This window comes from Podarcis melisellensis, assembly GCF_964234715.1.
Source record: "Podarcis melisellensis genome assembly, chromosome: 4".
Classification (NCBI taxonomy): domain Eukaryota; kingdom Metazoa; phylum Chordata; class Lepidosauria; order Squamata; family Lacertidae; genus Podarcis; species Podarcis melisellensis.
In genome coordinates, this window is record NC_138531.1 from 89,017,558 (window position 1) to 89,043,674 (window position 26,117).

The 26,117-nt window shown below is 46.4% G+C and overlaps 1 protein-coding gene across 1 annotated transcript in view; it reads right to left on the reverse strand.

Annotated features, from left to right (window-relative positions):
• FAT3 (FAT atypical cadherin 3) overlaps positions 1-26,117 on the reverse strand; it is a 458,658-nt gene that overhangs the window by 215,833 nt on the left and 216,708 nt on the right. The window lies entirely within an intron of this gene.

Consider the following 26,117-nt stretch of genomic DNA (forward strand, 5'->3'; position numbering starts at 1 on the left):
GGACTATATTTTTTTTGGGGGGGTGGTGGTGGTGGGGAAACAAACAAATTCCTATGCCCCACAAAAATAACCCAGAGAAGCATTTTAAACAAAAGGACACATTCTACTCATGAAAAACATGCTGATTCCCGGACCATCTGCGGGCCGGATTGAGAAGGCGATTGGGCCGCATCTGGCCCCCGGGCCTTAGGTTGCCTACCCCAGACTAAATAACAGAAACATTTACACCACAGTCCTGTGTGGTGACTGTTACCATTAGTTACCATTCACTAAGTCACAGGTCGGCAACCTAAGGCCCATGGACTGGTTCTGGCCCATGAGCTTCCTGGAACTGGCCCACGACTGTTCCGTGGATCAGCGTGGGGATTCTGTGCTTTTTTTCTTTCACGGCACCATTTCTTCTCTCACCACGGAGACCGACTTCCAAATCGGAACAACGCCGGAATTAGCTTGAGTGCACGCACGGGCGCGCACACTCCAGCCCACCGAGAGGTCTGCCGGGGAGTGGACCGGACCGGACCGGCCTCAAAAAACTTCACCAATCCCTGCACTAAGTTCTGCTTCAGAGCACTTGATTTGGGCTCCCTCACCATCTGGGGGAAAGTCGTGCTGGGACGTTGTCCGAGACCTGCAAGAAGGCAGAATCGTCAAACAGGAGCTGTGATGGAGGAGACATCATCCTCACTGCCCAGTCCTCTACCCTAGATCTGCACCTCCTCCTGAACCATATGCCAGAGGATATCACAGAATCATAATCTCATAGAATAGTAGTGTTGAAAGGGACCCCGAGTGCCATCTAGTCCACCCCCTGCAATACAAGAATCTCAAATAAAGCAGCCATGACAGATGGCCATCCAACCTCTGCTCGAAAACCTCCAAAGAAGGCTTTTCTCGCACGGAGCTGTCATCAAAGATATTATGACTTCAGGTACTTGCTCCCAAGCACATTCTTTTGCACCAGTGAGATTCGTTTCTATGGCCAAGGTGCCTTCAAATGCTTTGAAACCAGGACTGGAGGCAGGTTTGCAAAATGTATAATGAATGCATAACAAATTGAGATGGTGTGTGAATGCCCCTGTTCAGGTGAAACATCTGAGGAATTCTGAGGAGGCTACCAAAATCCCTTTGCCGGGGAGGGTGTAACTATACATCTGTTGGCCGTCAACTGGATTTCGCCTAAAACGAAACCTCAAGCAAGTTTCATAGGAATTTGGAAAGGGGTGGGGGAGTCAAAAGAGCTTCAACTAAACAACCAAAATGCCCCAGAGCGATTTCACATGCACCTAGATGCAGAGGGAAATAAAAACACACATTCCAACCTTTCGGCGGATACACAAATGTCTCCAGTCCGATGTAGAGGTTGCAAATTTGAGGAACGTAAGCGACAATCCCAAAAGTGACATTATTGCCTGCTGCACAATGCTGTAGGATGGCATAGCATTATTGCAGGAGGGCACTGTAAATAATAATAATAATAATAATAATAATAATAATAATAATAATAATAATTACTTACTGTATACCCTGCCCTGGGTTTCCCCAGCCACTCTGGGCAGCTTCCAACAAGAGCTTAAAAATACATTAAACATTAAAAATACACCCCCACCCCCATTTTTATTTTTAGAAGAGGTGTCTATCCACCTTGTATTTCCTAACAAACAGCTCTTGAAAGTTGGAAGACCTTCTAGAGTGCCCTATGATGGCACAGCATGAAGGAATTCCAGAAGAAGGAAGAGAAAGGAACTATCCATCTTATGGGAAAATTGGTAATGAGCCATCCAATAAGTTTCCTGAAAGAGGAAATTTGGACAAATCTGCCCCCACTCCCATTCCAATTACAAGGGGAGATTGGCGATGTCAGGGAACTGCCATCTAAAGCGTCGGGGGCGCAAAGGCTCACTGAGGTTGAGAGAGGAGTAGCAGCGGAAGAGGGAACCAGTAGAGGGCGAGCAAGAACTCCAAGGGAAAGTGAGTCGGAGGGATGGCTCAGAGACACTTCCAGCGAAAACAGTGGGGAGGTCTCAGGACCTCCTATAGGGACACCCACACCTCGCCGGAAACTGTCACGCCGAGAGGCCAGACGACGTGTTTCCGTTAAAGAGCTTTTATGTTGGAAAAGATTCCGAAAGCAGCCACTTTCGGATTCTACTAGTGATTGACGCAGCCATGCTGGAGGGGCTCCGTCACAGGCAGAGGTTTGAAAACCTGATCAAACTCTGAGGGACTTGCATTTTACGCACAAGCAGCTCATCGTCCCATCACAGCAATCCGAAAGTCACCGAAAGCCAGCTTGTGCAGGGAGAAGCATCATGAGCAACCCAGCCGGAACCGGAGGAGCAGGAGCAGCTGGAGGGGGTCCAAGCCTGGAAGAAAGGTACAGGGCGTTGGAGATCCAGTTGGCGCTGCAAATGGCGAGGCTTGAGGAGAGGAGGGCTCAGGATGCAGAAAAGGGAAAGGAGAAAACCACCCCGCTCGCCAGAAAGGTACCAGGATTGGTGCAGAAATTCGGGGGGGATCCCAGGAACTATCATGCCTTTAGAACAGAGATGCAATACGCTCTAAACTTGCAGTTTGATGACTTCCCCGACGAGGAATCGCGAGTGGCTTTTGTGATTGGCCATCTCGAATCCGGGGCGAAAGATTGGGTTAGACCCCTGATGGCAGCGAATAATGAGATCCTAAAGGACACGAGGAAGTTTTTTCGTGCCATGGACCTGATGTTTTCCAGCGATATTGAGCAGGGGGTGGTGCGAAGGCAGTTAATGGCTTGCCAGCAAGGAAGCAGATCTGTCCATGAGTACTGGACTGAATTTACTATGCTGATTCATAAATTGGGGTGGGACCTATCGGCGGAGCCCATCCAAATGCTTTTCGAAGAGGGGCTTTCTTCAACCGTCAAAGATGAGCTTTCCCGGGGGCCCAGGGCGGAGTCTATGGATCAGTTAACCAAATCTGCGCTGTCCATAGGAGCGCGCCAGGAGGCGAGGGCTTTGGAAAAGCGGGAAGGGAAAGGAGACCGTTGGAGGGAGTTCCGCATTCCAGACATTCCAGAGCCACCTTTCCCGCCGGCAGAGCCGATGGAAGTTGGAACAGCGCGGGCGCGCGCAGTTTCAAATCCCAGTGAAGGGCGGAAGAAGGAGGGAAAGAGCGCCAAGAGATGTTATCTCTGCCAACAGCCAGGGCACTTTGCCAGAGTCTGCCCACAAAGAAAGGGATGGCAAGGGATGGCAGGAGCTGTTGGGGGAAAGGAAGAGGAAGGCAAGGAGCAAGTAAAAGCCAACGCCTGGCTGCCACCGTCGGGGCACAGCAGCCAGGCCAAAGAGCAGTGAAAGTGCCCACGCCGGAACCTCCCAGACCCGCTTTAGTGATAGAGGTGTTACTAGAACTGCCAAACGGACACCCACTAAAGATCAAGGCGCTTTTGGATTCAGGCAGCTCCTGTAATTTCATGAGTAAGGAGTTTGCAGCTGAGCATCAGATACAGACCATCCCTTTAAGTAACCCCTTGCAGGTGACTACGATTGACGGCAGAGAGCTGTTGGGGGGAGAAGTTAGCCAACAGACTGTCCCGATGATAATGAGGGTGGCAAGGCACACCGAACAGATAGCGTTTAATGTGGCCATCCTGGGAGGAGCGCCCATCATTTTGGGGATGAGCTGGCTGGCGCTACACGATCCGCTAGTGGGCTGGCATCAGAGGGTGGTCTCCTTTGGGTCAGCGCATTGCCTAGAACACTGCAAGGAGGGGAAGGTTTCGGGAGGAGACAGAGTCACCCTAGCCGGGATGGAAGTAATGGACAAAGGGAAGGTGCCCCCGCAATACGCAGATCTGAGCAACGTATTCAGCGAAAGGGAAGCAGACAAACTGCCACCGCATAGACCCTTTGACTGTCAAATCAACCTACTCCCTGGGGCCCAACTCCCAGTAGGCAAGCTGTACGCCATGTCAGACAAGGAGATGCAGGAGCTGAGGGAGTTCATTGACAAAAACCTGAAGCGAGGTTTCATCAGAGAGTCCCGAGCGGTGGGGGGCAGCCCAGTGTTTTTTGTGGACAAAAAGAACACAGACAAACCGAGACTGGTGTGTGACTTTAGGGCCCTCAATGCAGTGTCGGAGCCCCTGGCTTTCCCTATGCCCCGAATTGATGACATTTTGACCAGAGTAAGGAAGGGAAAGATTTTTACAAAGCTGGACCTGCGGGGGGCGTACAATCTGATACGCATAAGGAAGGGAGATGAATGGAAGACCACCATGTTTACCCCTTTGGGAGCCTTTGAATACCTCGTTATGCCCTTCGGTCTACAAGGGGGCTCCGCGTGTTTTCAAGCTTTTATAAACCACGTTCTGGGACCTTTGCTCTACAAGAATTGTGTGGCCTTTTTAGACGACGTGTTGGTGTATTCGGAAGATGAGGAACAGCATGTGAGGGACGTTCGAGAAGTGTTGGGCAGGCTGCAAGCCAACCAGCTGTGGGTGAAACTGGAGAAGTGCCAGTTTCATACCAAGGAGGTGGAATTCCTGGGGTACCGCTTGTCAGACAAGGGATTGGCCATGGATCCAGGCAAGGTCCAAGCGGTACTGGAATGGAAGACACCGAAGACCAAGAAGGACGTGCAAAGATTCTTGGGGTTTGGGAACTTTTATCGGAAGTTCATCAAGAACTTTGCCCACTTGACGGCGCCCATCACCGACTGCCTCAGCAGCAAGAAGAAATTTGTTTGGACGGTAGAGGCGGATCGAGCCTTTGAAGAACTGAAAAGGGCTTTCGCCTCGGAAGAACAACTTCTGCATGTGGATTTACGAAAACCCATGAGAGTGGAAACCGATGCATCCGACCGGGCGGTAGGGGCGGTCCTTCTTCAACCGGGGAGGAGTGCGTCGGAGTGGAGACCGTGTGCCTTCTTCTCGCGGAAGCTGAATAAATCCGAGAGGAATTACACGGTGTATGACAGGGAACTACTTGCCATTCACGAAGCATTCCGGAGGTGGAGACATTTATTAATTGGGGCACAACACAAGGTGCAAGTGTGCACCGACCACAAGAATTTAGAGTATTGGAGAACAGCTCGAGTGCTCAACCAACGACAAGTGAGATGGGCACAGGAATTCTCCAAATTCAACTTTGAAATTTGTTATGTGCCAGGCCCAGAAAACGTCAGGGCGGACGCGCTCTCACGCAAACCAGAGTATTGGGAAGGGGAGGGGGTGATCGAAGAGAGACATGTCATCCCTGAGGACCGCTGGGTGTGTGGGGCGGCGCTGGTGGGGCAACGAGAACTGGTAGAGGAAACGGAAAATGATGAATATGCCCAGGATAAGCTCAGAGGTCTCAGGGGGGAGGGCGAGAGTCCCGGAGGTTTTGAGGAAAGAAATGGGGCATTGTATTACAAAGGGGCACTGTATATACCCGAAGGTGAATTGAGGGGGAGAGTACTCAAGCAGTTGCATGATAGCCCCACGGCGGGACATTTTGGACAACACAAGACCATGTGGTTGGTTACCAGGGAATTTTGGTGGCCTAAGGTGAGGGAAGATGTAAGGGAGTATGTAAGAGGGTGTGACCAATGTCAGCGAGCCAAAGGGGAAAGAAGGGCGCCGGCAGGGTTATTAGAACCATTACCCACACCAGAACGGCCTTGGGAAGCGATATCAATAGATTTTATGACGGATCTGCCAAAGTCCAAGGGGAAAACAGCCATCATGGTAGTAGTAGACCTGTTAACTAAGATGTGCCACTTTGTAGCATGCTCACATGCAGTCACAGCGGAAGAAACAGCGAAGTTGTTTGTAGAACACATCTTTAGGTTGCACGGGGCTCCCTTGAGGGTGATCTCAGATCGCGGCAAACAATTTACTTCCAGGTTCTGGAGGAAGCTCATGAGCTTGCTGCACGTGGAAGTCAATTTTTCAACTGCCCGGCACCCTGAAACCAACGGGCAGGCGGAAAGAGCAAATGGCATTCTTCAACAATATCTGAGGTGTTATGTCAATGACAGAGAGAACGATTGGGTCGAAAAGTTGGCGTTGGCAGAATTTGCCTACAATAATGCGGAGAATGTGTCCACAGGGATGAGTCCCTTTTTGGCTAATTACGGGTGTCACCCCAGGGCATTTCCAGGGGAAGGAGGGGAGAGATGGAGCGTCCCAGCGGCTGAACATTTTGTAGAAGAGATGGAAGCGATCCATCATCAGCTCCAGCTCAACTTAGAAAGGGCTAAGGCACAATATAAGAAGCAGGCAGACAAGAACAGAAGGGAAGGTGAAACCATAAGGGTGGGGGATCAAGTGTGGTTGTCAACCCAAGGGTTGCCGTTCAAAGGGGGTTGTAAGAAATTGAGGCCCAGAAGATTGGGACCCTTTGAGGTCATTCAGCAGGTCAACCCGGTAGCTTTCAAACTCCGATTACCCAACCACATGAAATTGCACCCAGTGTTCCACAGGTCGTTACTGTCACCATACAGGGGGGGACGTGAAGGGGAGTACGTCAGGGGACCAGCCTTGGAAGAGAGGGAACGCCGCAACCATGTAGCGGAAATCCTCGATTCCAGGTGGAAGGGAAATCAGGTGGAGTATTTGGTGGCGTGGGAAGGGGAACCGGAGTCAGAAAACACCTGGGTAAGTGCAGAGGAAGTCAATGACGAGGTTTTAACAGAAACGTTCCACCAAAGGTTCCCGAGGAAACCTCAGCCGATAGCAAGGTTTAGGAGGGAGTATTTCGGCACCACCGATGAGGAAGAGGAAATGGAAGGGTTCGCGGAGTCGGAGTTGGAAGAGGGAGTGGACTCCGATGACGAAGATTACCGAGAGAGTAGGAACAGCAACAAGTGGAGGGAAGTGTTCGCGACGTCGGAAGATGAGGGAGGTTCTTTCAGGGGTTTTACCTCCTCACCGCCAGTAGGGGAGGAGACGGGAGGGGGTGAAGGGGGCCCTGGAGGGGAGGTGGATGTCAGGGAACTGCCATCTAAAGCGCCGGGGGCGCAAAGGCTCACTGAGGTTGAGAGAGGAGTAGCAGCGGAAGAGGGAACCAGTAGAGGGCGAGCAAGAACTCCAAGGGAAAGTGAGTCGGAGGGATGGCTCAGAGACACTTCCAGCGAAAACAGTGGGGAGGTCTCAGGACCTCCTATAGGGACACCCACACCTCGCCGGAAACTGTCACGCCGAGAGGCCAGACGACGTGTTTCCGTTAAAGAGCTTTTATGTTGGAAAAGATTCCGAAAGCAGCCACTTTCGGATTCTACTAGTGATTGACGCAGCCATGCTGGAGGGGCTCCGTCACAGGCAGAGGTTTGAAAACCTGATCAAACTCTGAGGGACTTGCATTTTACGCACAAGCAGCTCATCGTCCCATCACAGGCGACATAGCATCCAAATTGAAAGATCAATCAAATATGTTGAAATCTAGACACGGTTAACACTACTCACATATGAACTTCCCTAGATATGACGTGAAAGAGTTTCAAATCTGGCCAAAGTTATATCATAACAGTAAATAAAACATTTTATCCACTGGCTGATTACTTACCATTGAACCAACCAATATCCGATACACCAATCACGAACCAATTTGGATTAAGTGATCATTGATATAACTTTGCTCTTAACTGGATTTTAGATGCCGATATGAAAATAATCACTATTTTTGTTCTCTCAGGCCTTTTGTGAATTCTTAACATGCCTGTAACATCTGTCCCATGTTATCAACATCTCTCTCTCTCTCTCTCTCTCTCTCTCTCTCTCTCTCCTGTACTGTTTTCAGACTCTTTCAAAGTATATTTTAAACCTCATTTGTTTAAAAATTGTAAATGAGATTGAGGTCATTGGACAAAGAATGGTTTGAAAATCTTCTAAATAAAATAATAAATTCTGGACTGCAGAACTATAGGGAGCATTGTGTGTCATGCTTTAGTCAAAGTGAAGTCCGAAAGCATTCTTGTGATGAGTAGTTTAACAAGTTGCAAAAATACACTGGGTGAAATATTGAGTTCTACCCAGACCCACTGAAATCAATGGATTTAAATGTCCACCCACAGCTTAGAGAAATTTTTTAAAAAAATATTTGGGATTAACTGTTGTTTTAAAGGTAAAGGTACCCCTGCCCGTACGGGCCAGTCTTGCCAGACTCTAGGGTTGTGCGCTCATCTCACTCTATAGGCCGGGAGCCAGGGCTGTCCGAAGACACTTCCAGGTCACGTGGCCAGCGTGACAAGCTGCATCTGGCGAGCCAGCGCAGCACACGGAAGCGCCGTTTACCTTCCCGCTGGTAAGCGATCCCTATTTATCTACTTGCACCCGGAGGTGCTTTCGAACTGTCGTTTTAGGAATGGCAAATTAAACAATATGTCTTTGTTTTTGAACAAGCAGTTAAGAGTTATTTGAAGAGCGTGATTTCTGCCTATTCTAATACGGACTGGCCCAATTCACACCTCCCGGACTAATTTGTGGATCAGGCTGTAATTATCCTTCAGATTTCACGCTTTTTTTCAAATAGTGTGATATACTTCTTGGCTTGAAAGAACTAACAAAATGTGCCAATGGATGTATTCTAGGATTTAAAAAAATGTTTAAAAATGCAGTATGTTGGGATAAAGTATTATTTAATACTCCCCCTCCCCAAACACACACACATATTTAACTACTTTTTTAATATATATTTTTGTTTTGTTTTTTTAAATCACAGATTAATGCAGAAATGGGATGTAACAGACTTATGAATAAACACATAAACTTTGACATGGATCAGACATCCTTAAAAAGCAGTGGGAGAAATTTATTTATTTATTTATTTATTTATTTATTTATTTATTTATTTATTTCCACCCCACCCATCTGACTGGGTTTCCCCAGCCACTCTGGGCGGCTTCCAACAAAATATTAAAATACAATAGACTATTAAACATTAAAAGCTTCCCTTAACAGGGAATATGATACAGAAAAAACACAAGAGGAAAGGATCAGGAGGTGAACTGTTAAGTAAGAAGAAAATGTGATTGAACCACTTCTTTCCTCTCATTATGAGTGAAATCTTACATGAGCGCAATGTGACAGAAGTCAACACAAGATCTAAACCAAAACCCAATTTCGCTCCACTGGTTTCACTTTCCCGGTGTATCATTAAAACACCTCACACACTCTTTCCATCTGCAATTTGCTTAATGTGAATATTATATGTCAAGAGTGTACTGAGTGACAGACTTTCAGAGGAGGGAAAATTCTTACTCATTTTATTTATGTGCATTACCGGTTCCCATCAATATTTTTTATTTTATTTTAAAGAAAACAAACCTTTTTTTCCACATAAAGGAAATTGAATATCTAAGTGCAGATTTTTTAATTTGAAGGGTTATTTCTAATTACATGCACAATTGCTAATCCATCTGTTTACCCCATGCTGTAAACTTCTGTGGTTATGCATGCTTGAATAACGATTAAAATTTTAAATATTGTAAGGAGTCAAGTTAACGTCTCAGGGTAGAAGTTATGCAAAGTATTATATATAAAATAGAGGGGAGTGTTCCTCCTCTGGAAACAAAATTAAGCCTGGTGTATATTTTGCTCAGTTTGTTTACTGCAAGTATTTCATAAACATGAAAAGTTCGAACACTATATACCTGACAAGGGTTTGAAAAGTGTGCGCATGGCCTTAGCAAGAACAAAAATGGGGTCTCTCTCTCTCTCTCTTGTCCCCCCCCCCAATCTTTGCAGCTCTCGATTTTCCCACAACACTCCTTGAGTATCTAAATTGTTGATTGACATCCCTCTGTTTTGGGAGACAATGGAGGAACACACCTTTTGGGGGGTGAGGTCAAGCTGTTGGAAGGTTGCAGCAATCAAGCTAGAAACTGGGCAATTTAGTTCTGTGAAGAAGACCAGAGGCCTGTTAAGAGAGTCTCACCCAAGTACCGTTCCCATAATTCCTGGAGGGAAGCTACAAAACAGGTATAAAAAACATTAATCTGGGTTTTCCCCAGATTGATGTTTGTTCCGAATGAGCTTTAAAGAGCAGATTTTCGCAGGAAACGCTCTGGGGCAAAAGAAATGAAGGGAGCTTGGATACAGAGCTTTAAGTCGCAGACCATGCCTGAAAAAAGCAGAGGGAACCTAAGCAGAAGGAAACTGCCGCCCTACAGACTACAACCCTTAATACCTCCCGCTAGCACCTTGATGGCAGAAAGTGAGGAGAAATTAAAGAACCTTTTTAATGAGGGTGAAAGAGGAAAACGCAAAATATGGTTTGAAGTTCAACATCAAAAAAATGAAGATCATGGCCACTGGGCCCATCACCTCGTGGCAAATAGAAGGGGAAGAAATGGAGGCAGTGAGAGATTTTACTTTCTTGGCCTCCATGATCACTACAGATGGTGACAGCAGCCACAGAATTAAAAGTTGCCTGCTTCTTGGGAGAAAAGCAATGACAAACCTAGACAGCATCTTAAAAAGCAGAGACATCACCTTGCTGACAAAACTCTGTATAGTTAAAGCTAGTGATGTATGTATAGTTCCCAGTAGTGATGTATGGAAGTGAGAGCTGGACCATAAAGGGATTGGCAAAGAATTGATGCTTTGAATTCTGGTGCTGGAGGAGACTCTTGAGAGTCCCATGGACTGCAAGAAGATCAAATCTATCCATTCTTAAGGAAATCAGCCCTGAGTGCTCACTGGAAGGACAGATCCTGAAGCTGAGGCTCCAATACTTTGGCCACCTCATGAGAAGAGAAGACTCCCTGGAAAAGACCCTGATGTTGGGAAAGATGGAGGGCACAAGGAGAAGGGGACAACAGAGGATGAAATGGTTGGACAGTGTTTTCGAACTGACCAACATGAGTTTGACCAAACTGCGGGAGGCAGTGGAGACAGGAGTGCCTGGCGTGCTCTGGTCCATGGGGGTCATGTTTAGTCGGGCATGACTAAACAACAACAGCACAATTAATGGTTAGGGATGTTGGGAGCTGAAGTCCAAAATGTCCGGAGGGCACCAAGCTGGGAAGAGCTGAAGTAGGCAATATTGAGCTAGATGGGTAACTGGCCTGACTTGGTATAAAGCAACTGCAATTTTTTCTGTGATTTCTAAATAATATTACTAAATGTGGAGCCCATACTTAGCTCCTAGCCACAGTGTCTATGTTTTACATCCACTGTCAGAGGCATCATGCCTCTGAATGCCAGCTGCGGAGGGCAGAGGACGATATCATGTCCAGCTTCCAATGGGCATCTGGTTAGCCAATATGAGAACAGGTGTCAGGAGTGCGTGCAGGAGCCAGGCCCTGTGACCACTAGGGCTTCGCAGGACTGGGGCCTTCCTAAGTTTGTTCTTGGCAGGCAAGGTGTGGCCGCACAGGTGAGGCCACTTGGTAACTCACTGCAGCACCTGGTGGCAAGAGCTGGGAAGGGATATAAGGTCAGCATCTCCCTCTGGCTCTTTGCCACAGCAACACGTTTCCTGCCTTGCTGCATTTGGCTTCTGGCTTCCTGATCCTTGGACCCTTGACTTTGTGACTCCTTGCTTCTTGAACCTCAGACCCTTGACTTTGTGACTCCTTGTTTCTCGACCCTCGGATCCTTGACTTTGTGACTCCTTGCTTTCTGACCCTCGGACCCTTGAGTTTGTGACTCCTTGCTTCTTGACTCTCAGACCCTTGACTTCGAGACTCCTTGCTTCTTGACCCTCGGACCCTTGAGTTCGTGACTCCTTGCTTCTCGACTCTCAGACCCTTGACTTCGAGACTCCTTGCTTCTTGACCCTCGGACCCTTGAGTTCGTGACTCCTTGCTTCTCGACTCTCAGACCCTTGACTTTGTGACTCCTTGCTTTCTGACCCTCGGACCCCTGACTTCTGGACTCTCATTCCTGCTACTACCCCATCATCTTGCCCCCAGTCCCGACGTCCTCAGCCGGGACTTTGATCGCCTGTAGACCGGACTGTGACAACAGGATGCTGGACTAGATGGGCCATTGCGCTGATCCAGCAGTCTCTTCCCACCAGAATGGGATCCATTTAAGGTCTAGCTGCCACAACACTTCTGGGTTTTCTGCTCACCTAATTTCATTGCTGGCGGAGAAGGCGCATTAGAACCATGCAATCAGGGCACTTACTAAAATCTATTCCTGCTGCCCTCCTTCCCGGTTGTCAAGAAATAGGCCAACGTAGCAGAGATGAAAGGGGCAGGGAGGGAGAGGAAAGTAAGCCAGGTCTCCGACTGCCAGCTGAGCCAGAGGGAACAAGCAAATTAAGAGCCAAGGCATGGGGGAAACTAGATAGAGTGGGAGCAGAGAAGAAGGGGAGGAATAAAACTGCATATACCACAAGATATGGAGCACGCGCCTTCTATATATTTATCACTGAAGCACATACTACACATGCAGTATTTGAGGAAACGAGGGCTTTGAAGGGGGAGGAATCAGTTCTGCGGAGATAAATCATGCAGCAAGGCGACTGGAGACATCAGCCAAAAGCCCCCAGAGCTGCCAAGGAAAGCTGCATTATCTCGGCTCAACAGCCAGCTTGGGATGCTTCCCTTCAAACATGGCGCAACCCTTCTGTCACTTTCAGACTCTGAGCCTGGAGCTGAAAAACGTCCACCTTCGGAGGCCTGGATGTGGGCCTCTGAACCCACATCAAGGAAGGCCTTCTCCTCGCAATCTGCAAGAGGCAGCTGAAAGTAGCGGGAAAATTTCTACGCACAAAGTCAACTGGAATCTTATAAGCAAGAGAGTTTGGGGATTTTGTGTGTGTGTGTGTGTTTTGGGTTTTTTGTTAATGCATGTGCAATATAACCTCAAGGAGCACTGGGAAAGTTTTAGAAAAGGAATTGAGACCGAACTGACATTTAATAAATTGGGTTGCACAGTATCAGCCACAGAGCTCCCTCTTAACTATTTCACACACCATTAGCATCTTTATAAAGTATGTGCAAACATTTCGTTTATAATGGCAGCAATGTCCCAACTTCAATGTCAGTCTCAGGATCAGGGGTTGGAGAAACTGTGGATCTCCAGGTTATCTATTAAAAAAATATAATTATTTACAACTATTTCCTTATTTTTTTAAAAATCAGAGCAGTTTACAAGTACTGTGCTTAAAAAATTATTATTATTATTATTATTTATTATTATTATTTATTCAATTTATACACCGCCCTATACCCAGAGATGATTATATATATATATATATATATATATATATATATATATATATATCTCCCCGGGTGATTATATAATTTTTTTTAATGGTGTGCATGTGTGTGTGTGTGTGTGTGTGTGTGTGTGTGTGTGTGTATGTATGTGTGTGTGTATATATATATATATATGCAGGTTTTGGTGTCCTCGGGTGTCTTCCCGTGTAAAAGTTGGGGTGTCTAGGCGACGTTTCGACGAGGTCTCACTCGTCATCTTCAGGCTGGTGCTTTCGGCTTCTTGTTACTGGAACAGAGCAGGATCTCAGTGTTTGAGTTCCTATAAATACTGTTGAGGGGGTGTGGTGTATAGCCTCCAATGTTCTGGGCAGAGAGGAAGTTCCCAGGCTAGTGTGCCTTTTCTTCTTTTGTTCCTTAATTACTTGAGGGGTATCTTGAGTGATTTCTTGAGTGATATCCTGAGTACCACTTAGGTGGGTCATTAGGTGTGGATTAGTTGCTAAAGTCTTTGTGTCTTGACCTCTTGAACTTTGTGAAGAGTTTTTCTGAGAAGATGGTTGTACTGCACTTAGTTGTGCTCTGGCTTGGCTTCGTGTATAGGGGCGAGCTGTGGTTTTGTGGCCTGTGTGGCCTGCACCCCCCTGCAATCCCTACACAGATCTGGCTGACACAGGCCACAAAACCACAGCTCGCAGTATTTATAGGAACTCAAACACTGAGATCCTGCTCTGTTCCAGTAACAAGAAGCCGAAAGCACCAGCCTGAAGATGACGAGTGAGACCTCGTCGAAACGTCGCCTAGACACCCCAACTTTTACACGGGAAGACACCCGAGGACACCAAAACCTGCATATATATATATATATATATATATACACACACACACACACACATACACACACACCTTTTAAAAAAGTTAACGTCCAAAATCAGATCATTGTTTTGGAAAGATGTGTTCTTAATCACCTGACAGAATAGAGAAAGGTGTTTAAAAAGTTGAAACAGAAGGTGCCTCCTAAACCTCAACTGAGAGAGTATTCCACAGGACTAGGAACATGACACTTAAGAGGCTCAATTTCTTCTTGTTGATCAAATGAGCTTCACCAACTATGGGAACAACCAATGTTGTTGGGGGACACAGGTGGCGCTGTGGGTTAAACCACTGAGCCTAGGACTTGCTGATCAGAAGGTTGGAGGTTCAAATCCCCACGACGGGGTGAGCTCCTGTTGCTCGGTCCCTGCTCCTGCCAACCTAGCAGTGTGAAAGCACATCAAAGTGTAAGTAGATAAATAGGTACCGCTCCGGCGGGAAGGTAAATGGCGTTTCATGCGCTGCTCTGGTTTGCCAGAAGTGGCTTAGTCATGCTGGCCGCATGACCTGGAAGCTGTATGCCGACTCCCTCGGCCAATAAAGCGAGATGAGCGTCACAGCCCCAGAGTCGGCCACGACTGGACCTAATGGTCACCTTCAATGTTGTTGGATCCAAACTCGCACCAACCCTCAGCAAGCATGGGTAACGATCAGGGATGATGAGAGCAGTTCAACAACCCTGCAGTATCTGTGTTTGTTTAGCACTCTTTCAGCCCTCCGACTGGCTTTCTGACTGACTGTGGAAACTCCTTCCTGACCTGACCCAGTTTTAAAACCACTGCAGCAGCACAGATGAAGAAGCGCTTTCCTTCAGGCCAAGTGGAGGAAGAATTTCCTTTGAAAAGGAGAGCAGGCATGCCTTGTACATCAATTAGTAAATCAGTGTTGTTGTTGTTGTTGTTGTTGTTGTTGTTAAAAAAAATGAATTACTTTCCAAGAAAGGAATAGATCATTTGGCAATTTTAGATTTTTTAGAAGACGTATAAAGTATGGCTAGTAAAGTCTATTTACTGGTTTGTTGCATTTATGTCCTACCCCAAAATGGCACGCAGAAGGGGTAGGGAACCCTCTTCCTACAGAGGACCATGTGGTTTCACAAGCAAACTTCCAGGGGCCACATGCTAGCAATGAGTGGGGCCGCATGTAAAAATTAACAGCAGCTGTCCAGGTTTTCAGGCAGGAGTTGAGCCAAGTAATGTGTACAAAGGCACACATACTAGGGTAAAGCGTGCACATAAAAGCACTATATTAAGGACAACTGCTCTGGAAAAATGTGTGCATTCAGCAAACATGTATGCAAAGGTGTATATTAGGATAAAAGGTAAAGGTACTCCTGCCCGTACGGGCCAGTCTTGACAGACTCTGGGGTTGTGCGCCCATCTCACTTAAGAGGCCAGGGGCCAGCGCTGTCCGGAGACACTTCCGGGTCACGTGGCCAGCGTGACATCGCTGCTCTGGCGAGCCAGAGCCGCACACGGAAACGCCGTTTACCTTCCCGCTGGTAAGCGGTCCCTATTTATCTACTTGCACCCAGAGGTGCTTTCGAACTGCTAGGTTGGCAGGCGCTGGGACCGAGCAGCGGGAGCGCACCCCGCCGCAGGGATTCGAACCCCCGACCTTTCGATCGGCAAGTCCTAGGCGCTGAGGCTTTAACCCACAGCGCCACCTGCTAAATCGGCACCAAAATGCTGGTAGACAATTTTTAAGAAAGAAAGGATCACAAAGAGATCGGGTGGAAACGTGGAGAACTTGAAACTGGGAAAATGTGGTACTGAAATGGACAGATTTGCCCATCCCTACAAGGGATGTCCAACCTCCCTAGAAACCAAAAGATGCATCTTGCCAGAAACCCGGAAGTCCCGGTGTGCACCACAAAGCAGATGGCCACACCCCTGTGTGCATCTGAATCCACACACAGATTTGCTTCCTGGATCAGGGCATCACATTTCATTTCATTCCAGTTGCGCGGCGAGTTCCCCCCCCCCCCAGTAGAAATAATGGCACATGACACAATTATTAAAGTTAATGGGCTAAAAAAGGCCACAACTTTATTGGTTACAGGTGATGAGCGGTATTGGCTTAGGCATTGGAATTTGGACCTAACTGACTATATCTGACTTCAGCCCGTTTGCTTGAAGTCCGGGGGGGGGGGGTTAACCACCGGTCCTGCTAATGCACATCAACTAGGAAATCCCCCGGGTCCACCGATAGGCCCTAACCTCCCTGGGCTTCAGACAGGGCCCTGCCCCCTGGAATCCTTTAATGGACTACCCTTCAAAATGTGGGGCAGGTGATGGCGCTACCTCCCCTTTTTTCAAGCAGGTGGCGGGCAGGCAAAGAGGGAGATCCCCAGCCGCGTCCTGCCTTTAAAGGGCAGGCCACACCCCCGGAGCAAGCCGATTGGCCGGCCTGGGGGTGACGCATCCGGGAATCCCCCAATCGTGCAAGGGCTGGCCTCCCACCCCCTAGGCATGTGGAGGGGCCGTGAAGCCCGCAACCCTACCTCCTCCCTAAAGCGGAAGAGGCTTTGCTCCTTTTGTACCATTCCTTTTTTCCAAGAGAAGCCCAAAGCTGCTGACAGCAAAGAGAAAAACAAGTCAATTAAGGCAAAATATCGGAGCAAGCAATATAATGAAACAAAGCATACGTCAAAATACAAAACCGGGTCATGGCCATGTCCGTGTTAAAATAATAACACCATAAATCTTTCTAAGCCTCATTGATTCAGGTGGAGCGGTTTTCAGGGAGGAGGTTGCGAGTAGGGAAGGGAATCTCTAATCATTCTCCCTGCATTAATTAGGCTTACCGAGGGTGTGTGTGTGTTCCTGAGCCTAATTGCTGCACAGGAGGCAGAAGATTAAGTCCAGCCGGATTCAAATATGGAGTGCGGCGCTGGATTCGCTTTTCAGGACGAGGGAGCAGGCATTTTTCCACAGACAGCTTTCCATGTCATGTGGCCAGCATGACTAAACCACTTCTGGTGCAATGGGACACAGTGACGGAAACCAGAGCACACAGAAACGCCGTTTACCTTCCCGCCGCAGCAGTACCTATTTATCTACTTGCACTGGTGTGCTTTTGAACTGCTAGGTTGGCAGGAGCTGGGACAGGGCAACGGGAGCTCACCCATTGCAGGGATTTGAAACGCCAACCTTCCAGTCTGCAAGCCCAAAAGGCTCAGTGGTTTAGACCATAGTGCCACCCACAGGAGATAGAGTCAAAGAGAGTCAGCTGGCAAAATCCAAAGGCTCTGGTCACCTAGTGGTTCCCCACCAATGGACAACACACATGCACTTTGGACAAGATAAAGCGACTTGCAAATAAAATGAATGAATAAATGAATGAAATAGCTACACGCACAAATGATCACAGCCCTTGAGGGGAGCATTTTCTTAAAGCAGGCCCATAGCTGAAAAGGTTGCCCCTCATCCTTGCATATGGTTGTTCCAAGAACCAAATATATACAAACATTAATGAATAGAGCTGTGTGCTGTTTTAACTATATCCAAATTAGTTGCACTCAGGGTAAACCCAGCAAAAGCAATGGATTTAAGATAGTCAAGTCTGTCGATTTCAATGGTTCTATTTTGAGCATGACCCAGAGAGCAACCCTACACACAAGAAGCTGGTGTAAAAGCAAGGCGGCATAACTTAAACTGGAGTAAAGTAAACCAGATTCAAACTCCATTCAGGAGCAGTGTTGCTGCTGGCTGAGCTGGCCTAAGCCTGACAGAAGCAAAATAAGCCTTTGAAATAGTGCTTGAGGTACATCAATCTTTTTACCAGCTCAACTCATGCTGCATGTCCAAGTCAAACAGGCTTAGGATGCAGCCTAATTCCCTCTCTTTGGTCCTGCCCCAATCCCATTTTCCGTCAGCAACCATGCTGCAGCATTCTGCACAAAAACACAGGTTCCTGGGTTCGAGCCCCATTTGGGGCAAAAGGATTCCCGCATTGCAAGGGGTTGGACTAGACAACCATAGAATCATAGAATCATAGAGTTGGAAGAGACCACAAGGGCCATCGAGTCCATCCCCCTGCCAAGCAGGAAACACCATCAGAGCACTCCTGACATATGGTTGTCAAGGCTCTGCTTAAAGACCTCCAAAGAAGGAGACTCCACCACACTCCTTGGCAGCAAATTCCACTGTCGAACAGCTCTTACTGGACCCTTGTGGACCCTTCCAATTCTAGGATTCTATATAGTGCACTGCAGTCACCCAATCTTGAAGTCACCAGTGTCTGAACTACTGTGGCAAGGCTCTCCAGGAATGCTTGCAGCTGGAGTATCAAGTGTAGCTGCAAACCTTTGCTTCCAGATACTGAGGCTACTTGCACTTCCAGTGATCAGGTAAAGGAAAAGGTGAAGGACCAATGGACAGTTCAGTCAAACACATAGCTGTCAACTTTCAGATTTGGAAATAAGGGATCAGCAGCCTCACCTGTCCCGGGGACAGTCTACGGGATATCTAACAATAGCAGCAGGAAGCAGCGGGAAACGGTGCTGCAATAAGGGAATTTCCCACCAAAAAGGGAAGGTTGACAGCTATGGTCAAAGGCAACTATGGGGTTGTGGCGCTCATCTCGCTTTCCAGGCCGAGGGAGCCGGCATTTGTTCACAGACAGCTTTCCGGGTCATGTGGCCAGCATGACTAAACCACTTCTGGCGCAACAGGACACCATAATGCAAACCAGAGTACATGGAAATGCCGTTTACCTTCCCGCCGCAGCAGTACCTATTTATCTACTTGCACTGGTGTGCTTTCAAACTGCTAGGTTGGCAGGATCCAGTGACCAAGCAGGATTCAAAAGTCGCCCCCCCCCCGACTGTGTACCTACTGCTTCAGGCAGAGTGAAATCCCATTAAAAGTTCAAAGGCACGCAGGAGAATACTTAAAAAAAAACCCCACCCATATTTATGAGACACATAAACTGACCAGCCTGAAGGCTTAATTGAATATTTTATGGTATGTGCAACATCACCTATGCTTATTGCAGGGCATAAAAGTACCCATGAACCCTTTATCTCTCAGGAGTAAGGGCACATTAAAAGAACATTTATTTACTGTGTCCAAAAGATGGGAAAGATGTTCTAAAATGATTGTGGTAGGAAAAGAATTGCTACTTGCTTCGAAGATTCAATTAGGTAATATTAGTTCTCATGGTTTTTAAAGGGGGGGGGTTAAAGTAATCCACATTATTGCTATCCTCATTATTGCTATTAATTTGCACGCCACATTAAACCATAGGTTAGCAAACAAACCATGGTTTAGTTCAATGTGGCGGGAAAGGTTTTGCTCTGCTCCTGCCAACGACTGAACCCATGGTTTGTCCAACCCAAAGAAACCATGAGCAGTAGGCCAAGAACAAACCTTGGTTACTGATTATGGTCTGTGTGATAGAATACAGTGGTACCTCGGGTTAAGAACTTAATTCGTTCTGGAGGTCCGTTCTTAACCTGAAACTGTTCTTAACCTGAGGCACCACTTTAGCTAATGGAGCCTCCTGCTTCCACCACGTGATTTCTGTTCTCATCCTGAAGCAAAGTTCTTAACCTGAGCTACTATTTCTGGGTTAGCAGAGTCTGTAACTTGAAGTGTCTGTAACCCGAAGCGTCTGTAACCCAAGGTACCACTGTACAATCACAAACCCAGGACTGGACATTCCAGCAAGCCAGGCTGTGGCGGTACAGCAGCAGCAGCAGAAACAAGGAAAGAACAGGGTGAAAACTTTTCAGCAGCCTCTGCCAGCACTGAACCCTAGTTTGTTCTGACTACAGTAAGCCTGCTACTTGCAAGGGGGTTGCATTCCAGGTATTGTGTCTAAAGCCAAAATTGTGGATAGTCAAAACGCGTTGGGTTCAGTGTCAGGTGGGATTGCCAAAGTCGTTTCCCCCCCCCCCGAACCCCACCTGCTTTTCGACCGATTTTTATTTATTTATATTTATTTCCCACGCACATAAAGCTGAATGCACACAATTTAAATGCACCTAAAATGCAGGCTTACTGTACAGTTTGATTCAGTTAAAATATGCTGTTTCATTTAGTTAAAATATAGTGCAGACTAGGACACCACGGACTTGCATTTATTTAGTTTGAAAATGTTTAAACCCTTCTATTTGATGAATCATTGTATTTTAATATTTTGCTGGAAGCTGCCCAGAGTTGCTGGGAAATAAATAAATACATAAATACATAAATAAATAATTCTATTGATTTAATATAAAGACTGAATAATTTTTTATTTTATTTTTGCTATAATAGTTCCAAGACAATGCTTTCAACGCTGCATAGATTAGAGAGTTTTAACTGTACTGCATCGGACACTTTGGGTCAATTCTGTATATCCTAAGCAGCTGAAACTGTTCCATCGCTGGTGGCTGCAGAACAGAGCAGCTGAAGCTTCTGAAAGGAGGTTCAGGGGCATCCCCACACAGAGAATAACGCCACAATAATCCGACCTACAGTTTCCAAAGGTTTTGTGATGGGAGAGAAAGAGGGCACTGCTGGCAAAGGGACAGAACCTGGAGAAAAGCAATCCTGTACTGTAACCGGCTGCTTGGCAGTACCAACTGATTGTCAAACAATATAATCAGACCCAGTACTTCTCCAAGATGAAAACCTTATGCGTCAAAGGGAGTTCATCCACATCGTATGGGAATACCATGGGATTGGCTATTGCATTCTGCCTGGTGCTCCCGTCTGTCGCAAGACTTCTTTCCTTTTTAAAAAAAAAAGTGTGTGATGGTTTGAATTAAAATTCACTGCTTCCCTCGGAGCACAAAAATTGCAATAAATCAATGCAATAAATTACTGCTATGCTTTAATGTGAAATTAACACCCATATATGGGAAATAAAGTGGCAAATTTATGGCTGCAATCAATCTGTTTTAATGTATATAACTCCATCGTGTGTTTTATTTACCTTTCCACCATTCCCTGCCTCTTACTCAGGGGTCAGCAAACTTTTTCAGCAGGGGGCTGGTCCACTGTCCCTCAGACCTTGTGGGGGGCCAGGCTATATTTTGGAGTGGGGGCTGAATGAATTCCTATGAACACTGGGAAGAATGGGGCGGGGGATTCTAGAGTAAAGTTATGAAACTCTTGCTCAAAACCATGGTTTGTCTTTTTTATGTCTGGAAGAACCAACTATAGCTAGCAAAACCATAGTTTGATATCATGGACCTCTGCCATGAATCAAATGGAGGGGAACCAACATTGAGGCATGATAATGTGAACCAGTACAATGCTTGTTTAAATTATGTGTAGTTAGAAAGAAGGAACAGATTTTTATACCCCATCGTTTTAATACATATGTATTATGCAAAGTAGTGGTGTTGTGGTCTAAACCACAGAGCCTAGGACTTGCCGATCAGAAGGTCGGCAGTTAGAATCCCCGCGACGGGGTGAGCTCCCGTTGCTCGGTCCCTGCTCCTGCCAACCTAGCAGTTTGAAAGCACGCCAAAGTGCAAGTAGATAAATAGGTACCGCTCCGGTGGGAAGGTAAATGGTGTATCCGCGCACTGCTCTGTTTCGCCAGAAGCGGCTTAGTCATGCTGGCCACATGACCCAGAAGCTGTACGCCGGCTCCCTTGGCCAGTAAAGCGAGATGAGCAGGGACCCCGGAGTCGTCCGCAACCGGACCTAACGGTCAGGGGTCCCTTTACCTATTATGCAAAGCAGTTTGCAATACTTAAAGCATATAGAATAGGAATGTTAAAATATTACAAGCAAACATAATGAGAGCGTGCATAGCTGATGAAAAAGCATGCACAGAGAAATGACCAAAGTTAGTACTGTAGACAATATGCAACCTTTCTTAAACTTGGCAAAACAACAACAACAAAGGGTCTGACTTGTAAATACTCTATATGCAAAATGCATGCACACATTTTAATGGCTTCAGTATAATGGCATGTGTTTGTTTTGTCAATGTGCCGGGACAGTTGGTTGCATACATTATGCATAGACCATGGTTAATGCTTAAGCCTGCAGCATTAAGAATAACAAAGGAGGAGTCAAGTAATTAATCATATTGGGAAGTACAGTTCATCTAGAATTCTAGGCTACATTCCAAATAGGTTACATACATACATACATACATACATACATACCGTATTTTTCGCCCTATAGGACGCACCGTCCCATAAGGCGCACCTAGTTTTTTGGGGGGGAAATAAAGGGAAAAAAATTATTTCCCCCCCAGGCGTGGGGCTGGGGCGGGGGAGGCCCGCCGGAGCTTCCCCTGACCCCAGCCCCCAAACAGGCAGCTCTCTGCAAGCCGTGGGAGCCCAGGGCTGGCTCCCGCCGCTTGCAGAGAGGTCCGCAAAGCCTGGACGTGCTGAGCTCAGCGCGCCCAGGCTTCCGCATGCAGGCACCTCTCCGCAAGCGGCGGGAGCGCTCCCCCCGCTTGCGGAGAGGTGCGCGAAGCCTGGAGAGCGAGAGGGGTCTGTGCGCACCGACCCCTCTCGCTCTCCAGGCTTCAGCGAAAGCCTGCATTCGCCCCACAGGACGCACACACATTTCCCCTTCATTTTTTGAGGGGGAAAAGTGCGTCCTATAGGGCGAAAAATACGGTACATATTATCTTGCTCTTATTTTTTTTATCAAGGGTGATAAGTTGGCAGCCTAAACCAATCTTCTTTGACTCCTGCAAATGTCAATCCAGACATAACATCCAAAACCACTGGACATGTTGAAGGGACCTGGAGTCCAATACATAATGATTTCTTTGGCCTACAGTGTCAGTTGGGAAGGGATATGGAGTGAGAGAAATGTTTTCAAAAGTTGTGGAATTATCCCACACTATAATGCTACATATCTGATATATGGAAGCAAATGTGTGAATTGTTTAAGCAGCAAATGACTTATATTACAGAGCATCATCACCATCACCACCATCATTTATTTATATTTACTTCTTATTTATTGAATATACACACATCCATGGCTGTTCACTGATGAAGGAACTGGAGAACACAATTTATCTGGGGGTTTTTTGCTGCCTTAAGTTTGTATCAGTACCATAGCCTGCTGTTTAGCAGAAATTGTACGATTTTGTTGTTTTAATTTGCTTTTAACAGATCTGTGGCCGTACAATAAAATTTGTCGTTGCTGTGGGAGAAATCGGTGGCTCTTCAAGAATACAGAAGCAACTGGTGACTGCAGTGTTAAGACATACCTGACAGATACCTAACTTGTCTTCTTAAAAAGGAAAAGAGATTTCACAATCACTCTAGGCAACATGGTTATACCCATGTTGGTTTTGTGTGTGTTTTACATGCTCAAAAAGTCACGCTACAGTTTAGCTTTTGTCCCTTCCATTCCAAAGCAACACCTCTTGCAGAGTAAGCTTGTTCAAAGCATGATCTTTCTCTCCCACGTGGCACTGAATGTTCGATGAACGTCGCTAATATCTACTGGTTTATGAAGACTTCATTTCAGAAAACTCAGGTTTTATGGATATGAACTCATTGTAGGTGCATGTGCTGTGCCTCACGGTTTGAAATTTGCATCTGTAGTACTATGAAAAGCTTTCCAGACTAATGAAGAAGCAAAATAAATTACAGGGCTACATGGAAAACCTAAAATGTGTTTCCAGAACCTATTACATTTGAAGAATCCAAGGGAGGGTTTTAAAAGCATCTCTTGAAATCAGACTCAAGAGTTAACCAATAACACAAGGAAGTCTTTGTATAGATCGCCATCAAAATACAAAATTCAAGGTTGTATAGCAGGCATACCGGTGCAGTTAGAGAAGGCATCGATAGTCGAATAACGTTAGAGGCGAGGGGGAATTTCCCCAAAAGCTTAAGAAAATGCTTAAACTGTAGTTTAAAACCCTTGGTTAAGAAAGGAACCTGGCTAGCCTTTGCTGTTCTTAAGAGCACTAACAAAAGAAGGGCTTTGTTGTTGTTTAGTTGTTTAGTCATGTCCGACTCTTCGTGACACCATGGACCAAAGCACGCCAGGCACTCCTTCCACTGCCTCCTGTAGTTTGGTCAAACTCAATTTCGTAGCTTTGAGAACACTGTCCAACAATCTCGTCCTCTGTCGTCCCCTTCTCCTTGTGCCCTCAATCTTCCCCAATATCAGGGTCTTTTCCAGGGAGTCTTCTCTTCTCATGAGGTGGCCAAAGTATTGGAGCCTCAGCTTCACAATCTGTCCTTCCAGTGAGCACTCAGGGCTGATTTCCTTTAGAATGGAGAGGTTTGATCTTCTTGCAGTCCATGGGACTCTCAAGAGTCTCCTCCAGCACCAGAATTCAAAAGCATCAATTCTTTGGTGGTCAGCCTTCTTGATGGTCCAGCTCTCACTTCCATACATCACTACTGGGAAAACCATAGCTTTAACTATACACAGCTTTGTCAGCAAGGTGATGCCTCTGCTTTTTAAGATGCTGTCTAGGTTTGTCATTCCTTTTCTCTCAAGAAGCAGGCATCTTTTAATTTCATGACTGCCTTCACCATCTGCAGTGATCATGGAGCCCAAGAAAGCCTTCATTTCTTCCCCTTCTATTTGCCAGGAGGTGATGGGACTCCTTCATGGATCACTGCCTTGTTGTGGAGAAAGGGCTTGTATAACTCAGAAAAGCTATGAGCTATGCCATGCAGGGCCACCCAAGATGGACAGGTCATAGTGGAGAGTTTTGACTGAATGTGATCCACCTAGAGCAGGAACCGGCAAGCCACTGCAGTTTCCCTGCCACGAAAACTCCATGGACAAAGGCAACAGGTATATAAAGAAGGGCTACATCTGGTTGAATCCAGAAGATAGGGCTCCCCAAAATTTCAAAAGGGTGGAATTCCTCAGTCTGGTTGAAATCCTTTAACTACAGGCCTTAAATACACCAACTTCTGTCTCAACAGGAAATGTTCACTGGCTGATACTATCACATTGTCAAAATAGGTATGTATCATTTCAAAGGATACCTGAACACCTGAACTCCAGGGTGACATAAACATTAAACCAAGGCTCCCCAAGGTCACAAAATGTGAGAATTATCTGCATTTTTGTTTAATGCATACATCAATTTGTTTACAAACCTATATGATTTCCTGCTTAATTTTTCACTCTTACATCATGACTAATTGCACGGGTTGATTTAATGCTAAGTGGCAGTTACGAAAATGACAACCACCCATCAGCCATCAAACTGAGCACTGTGGGAGTTCTTAAGAGCTATTCCTTCATGGGATTATTCTGTGCCGCACAATTCCAATTAAACAGAGACCTTCTAATCAGCACTACGCTTCCCTCAACACAGCCAAGAGACTTCTTAGGACAAAGACACCTCTAAGCTGCAACTCAGATGACAGAACTACCAGCTTTTCACTCTCTTTATGCATCAAGGACAGTTCATAATTGCTAGATTGGTTGACAGCTGATGAAGACTTCCCCAGTTAAGCCATGACAAATGTAGCTCAGGGTCTGGCTACAATTTCGGTATGTTCTCATTAAGGCACATATCTGAAAAGATGTGCAATAATCATACAAAATCTGTTGTTGACGCCAGTGATGCGGGTTGCAAATTTTTCTGCTTCACTAAGTTTAATAGTGTTGCAGGAACCCGCCCCCCAATCATTCAGTTTGTACAAACACGACACACACACTCACACACAACATACACAACGTTTCTGTTATAAATTCATAGTAAATCAACCATACATCGGATTTACACCGGTCCACTTTTATTTTGCTCCATGAAGGACTATCAAAGGGGGACGGTTTGATACAGGACGGTCATAATCCCTTAAGCATACCAACACGTACTCAGGAGCCCTACCCAGTTGGCATGACAACCTTGATGGTCCCAGACAGAAGACCATCAAGGTCACAAAGGACTTGCATATGGGAGTGGATTCAACACGGACTGGAACAAAGGACAATGATCAGATCTTCCCTCTGGGGGCAGGAAACTGCCAACTCCCCTTTGTCCTCTGGAAATGACTCATGGGGAGGGGGAAAGGAGGAACCAGCCAGGTGACAAGATACTCAGGTTACCTCCATAACTCCTCCCTCAACCCCTCCTTTTTGTGATATGTCAATGATGTAGTCATGCTGTAGTTGTGATGTAGTTCTAGGGGTGTAGCTTAGGGGATTAGTAACTAATAAAAG